Source organism: Lepidothrix coronata, unplaced genomic scaffold (assembly GCF_001604755.1).
Source record: "Lepidothrix coronata isolate B3197 unplaced genomic scaffold, Lepidothrix_coronata-1.0 Scaffold299, whole genome shotgun sequence".
In the NCBI taxonomy this organism is placed as follows: Eukaryota; Metazoa; Chordata; class Aves; order Passeriformes; family Pipridae; genus Lepidothrix; species Lepidothrix coronata.
The window spans coordinates 154,307-159,354 of NW_016690479.1; positions in this window are offsets into that span (position 1 = coordinate 154,307).

Consider the following 5,048-nt stretch of genomic DNA (forward strand, 5'->3'; position numbering starts at 1 on the left):
TGAAAAGACTCCCATTAGTCTTTCACAGCCTCAAAACTTTTTGAAAGGAGACCTTTCATTAGTATTCAGATGATGTGGTGTTTGTAGGATGTTGCTGGCCAGCATCTAGCTTCATTTAGAGAAAGATTGCTTCTTTTTAAAAAATTGAGGATCATGAGAGAGAAGTCCAATAGTTAGAACAGTGTCCAATAGAATGGTCCCTTCTAACCCAAATCATTCTACGATTCTGCAAAAAATGGTCTTCCATGGTCTTCTGTCCTAATCTAGAATTAATTTTTGCAGTGTTTCCATTATTTATAATTTTCTGTGTCATCAGCTGCTCAGCAGATTAATACTACTTCCTTTCCGAGAATAATTATAATGTGAGAGCTCTTGTATTCATCAGACTTTTTAGTGAGGTTATTAATACTTACATCTCATTACGTCTGCTGAAATATAATTTAATTTTTAGTTACTACACACATTTGTGTATTTTGTATATCTGTATACGTACGTGCTGATTATTGGAATTGTTTATATCACGGAGGCTAAGAATAATTCATTTCAGACAAGTAAACAGTTATTGTGCCATTGTTTTCAGTAGAATTAATATATTATAGACATTCAAATATTTTTGCTATTGATGAGAGAACTCTTTAATTGGTATTCACTAAATTTAATATTTTAGAATCCAATTCAAAACCTATTGAAGTCAATAGAGAAACTTCCACTGATTTCAAAGGCTGTTATATCTGGTCCTTAACATGTTTTATTACTATGTCTCTTTGTTTCTTAAGAAAAAGAAAATGTCTTTTCATACTATTGAAAATGAAGGCTAAAAAGAGACAGTGGACAGTAAGAAGTTTACATAGCTACTTCAAGTGAAATACTCTCAGAAGATGCAGCATTTGTTTTTGGTGAAGAGAAATTAAATGGGATCGTTTTTTACCCAAATATTGAAGTCCATTCAGCAAGTCTGGGACAAGGATAAAGAAGCCATCGGGCAACCTGGAGAATGCTTTGACCATGATCCAGAAAAGCACTCACACAAGTGCTTACCTTTAAATGTCCTAATGCTCCCATTTGAAGTAATGAAAAACTCTACTTGACATATCTAGCTGTTTTCAACCTGGGTGGATGAAGACAGTAGGAATTTCATAGTGGGTTCATGATTACAGTCATGACTAGGCCAACCTCTGGTAAAATGTACAGCTTAATTTCTATAAATTTTAAATTTTTACTCTCCAAACTTGAAGCTTTAGTCTGGCATTTCACTTCTTGCACCCCTGTGTTGAGCTACTGAAAACCCAAACTTGTATGTTCTGAAACTGAAGAGATGACTTCGGATGGGATTTATTTTCACTCATGTAAGCCTTCTGGCATCTAGTCTAAATTAGTCATGAAAGAGAAGCTCTACTAGGGGAGTTGGTATCACCTGTAATCATTTTATTTTTTAATTGAATGAAAAGAACCCTGAGATTAGCTCAGTTGGTTAGAACGTGGTGCTAATGATGCCTTGTGGGTTTGATCCCTGTATGGGCCATTCAACCACGTACAACCTCCTTTGAACACTATAAAAGTTGAGGAAAAATTTTGGAAAACCTAGGGAGAGGAAAGGAGAGAACTGGTTACTGTAACTGAGCATCTCTCTCCCCACCTCCCCTTTGCATTTTCTCCACCACTGCATGCTGCCTGCCTGACACCTGAGACAGAAACTCTGCTGGCCTGGAGAAGAACTGAGAGTCATTATGCCATATTTCTGAGGGCCGAAAGGTGCTGCTTACCTAGGATGGAGGATCGGGACCCTGCACGGCCTGGAACATGGCTCAAATGTGAGTGGCAAAACCACGCATCCTGGCTGCATTCCAGAGAGCTAAGATGCTAAGATCCCCAACAGTTAAAGAGATAAAATCGAAAAGTGGCAGAGAAAGAAAAAAACAAGGGCAGAAACTGCTCCTTCCCCCCCATCGTCTCAGTGGAAAGATTTTGTTAGTATCTTTCGTATGCTTCTAAAAGTAATCTTAGCTTTTTCCAAACTTTTCTTATTTTTCCCTCTTTCTCTTTGCATCTCTAACAATTAATAAAATAAAAATATTGGGTTTTGGTATCAACAGATAACTTTGTTTGAGCTTTAATTTTGCTCGGGGAATATTCAAATCTGAAGTTCTTTCTGCAACATTTAAACTGATTGTAACACTTGTCCAGCTGGTGGTTTTCTCTGTGACTGTGTGTAAAGATCTCCTGTCTTTTCTGGGTTGTGTTCTGCAATGTCTGTGAACACGTAGCTTGATTTCCCAGATGAAGAACATGTACCATGAAATCCAAGTAAGTGAATCATAAACCTTCTGGGTTTCTTCTGTGACATATTTGTTGAGAGGTTTAACACAGATTCTAAAGAAGAGGATGCAATAACTAGCAGAAGGTACAAGAAAGTATTTCACTCCAGTCCATTCTTCTGGTTTAGGGTTTACCAGTCATAACCACTGGAATACAATACAGGTGGGTTTCAGACACCACTTCCAAGGGTTACTCCCCAGATAGAGCAAGATGGTAGGCAACTTTTAGAGGTGCACCTCACACCACTACCTTGGAATATCTGTAGATGCATGTGTTTTACACAGCTAAAAGCAGAAAGGCTGATTCTCACCCAATCTGCTGCTAATATTTCAGAACATTTAGTTTTATAGTGCACTAAGACCCAGCAAATTTAATAATCTGCACTGTCAGTGTACCTCTATGCAGCGTCATTGCAGAAGAGATCTAGTTTTAACTTCCTGTTGCCAATCAGCCCGGCAGCTCTGGCTGATTGATACCAGTGTTAACTGAAGTTCTTTGTGTATACTCTACAGTCAACTTGGCGCACTAGCATATGATACTCTCAGGTCAGTATCTTTAGGTATGTATTGAATGAGGGAAAGTTACAGGAATTCTACCTAACAATAGGAAGACATGGTCAGTATCCTGCCACTGAAAGTCCTCAGAAAAGACTAAGCAAAAGGTACAGCTATGCCATCTTCTGAAGACTAGCCTGAATTTTATCTTCTAGTTGCATGACCTCGGTAATCTGAATTCTTTGTATTATTTTATCTGAGGTTTTCAAATTATCTAATAATCATAGTTTGAGGCTCAAAGCTCCAAAGGTGAAAGGTGTCAAACAGTTATATATATATATATATACATATATATATTTAAGAGTTTCTCAATAGGAAAACTGTTTTGGGAAACTAATTTTTTATATTAATGCAAAGATCATAGTCAAACATCGGTCTTCTAATTCCTTCTTCTGTATTAAATCCATTAAGAATTATCGCTCAAATTGGGAAGAACTGAAGGGGAAGATGACAGAGAAAAATAAGGCATTTCCTAACATAAGACCTCCACATCTGTATCATGTATGTTTTCTAAGTCAGAGGCAGTCTTTAGGAATCCTACTATAATGTTTTATTTCCTGAGGATAAAGTCCAAGGTAAAAAATCTGAAAATCCTTCATAGGCTACATTGCCTTCCATCAAGCTTTCTGTGCAAAGTGACTAGATTATTTGATTGTCTCTCAGGATCCTGAGAATTAATTAATACTTGATTGGCTCTTTGAAAGAATAAAGTATGGACTCCTTCCATAGTTAATGCTGTAACTACATTTCCCTTTAAAGAGTATTATGGGTTTCTGTATCCCTTTCTAATTATGAATCATAAATGCCAGATGTTCTGGGTGAACAAAGTGGCACTGATGTGGGGAGAGAAGTAATATTGTTTCAGTAACTTTAATTGTTCATTCCTATACTGACAGCAATGCTGGGGATTTGGTAAGTGCATTAAATTAGAACTGCTTGGCACTGTAATACTGTAGTATAAAAGTTACTACTAAGGGAATTTTCTGCAAAGTTGTTGATGCAATTTCATACTTAACCATGTGTCTGGGTTTGATTATGATTCAGAACACTAGAAGAGCAGCAATCAATATCCTGGTGTTTTACTACTAAAACAGGCCCCTAAATGAAGCCCCTAGATGCAGCAAACATTAAAATACCAATTTTTTTTATTTGTAAGGAAGGTTTTTTGTTTGTTTTCAACTCTTATTCTCATTTTTATGCTTCATCACTTGGGCAAAAATAGCATAAAAAGCTTTCTTTGAGCTGACTGTCTTCATTGCTGTCATTAATAGTGGAAGAAATTCCTGCAGGAAATGAGGTGGGCCCCTCCGGGTAGTGGAGACATCAGTGCCTAATACAGTAAATGTGTTAAAGAGACTTATGCTAAGGGACTTCTCCTTGCTTCAGTTTGTACTAATGAGACTGCTGTATCACCCACTATCATGTTGTGCAATACCTTTGTTTCTATTTCTGTGTCTTCTCATCTCACTTCCAGCCTGCTGAAATTTCTCTAGTAGTTTGTATTAAAGGTCAACTTCTTTGACAGTGAGGATCATGCTTTTTCCCATGTGCATATACAGTGCTTAGCAAAAAGGAATATTAAAAATAAAAATAAACAGATGCAACAAAAATAATAACAGCCCATTGGGTTTTCTACTAAACCTCATTCTCAGTAAGATATTTGAGTCTGTAGAAGATGAATTTTTATTGCTCCTGTTTCTGCTGATGTCCTTAGAAGAGTAGTAATTGTTTTCCCTTTATGCAATAGTTAGGGAGAACATACTTTTTTTTTTTTTCTCTTGGACTGCTGCCAGGGTAAAGAATTTTCAGAAATTAGCTTTATATTGCAGTGGATGAATCATAGAATCATTAAGGTTGTAAAAAACCTCCAAGGTCATTGAGTCCAACCTTTGATCGAAATAATCATCAAGTGAACTGGATCATAACCCTCAGTGCCATGTCCAGTCATGACTTGAAAACTACTATGGATGGTGACTCCACCACTTCCCTGGGCAGCCTGATCCAATGCCTGACCACCTTTTCAGTGAAGAAATTCTTCCTCATGTCCTACCCAACTCTCCCCTGGGACAGCATGAGGCCATTTCCTGTTGTCCATTCACTAGTTGCCAGGGAGAAGAGGCTGACCCTCACCTGGCCACAACCTCCTTTCAAGAAGTTGTAGAGAGACAACTCAGGTCA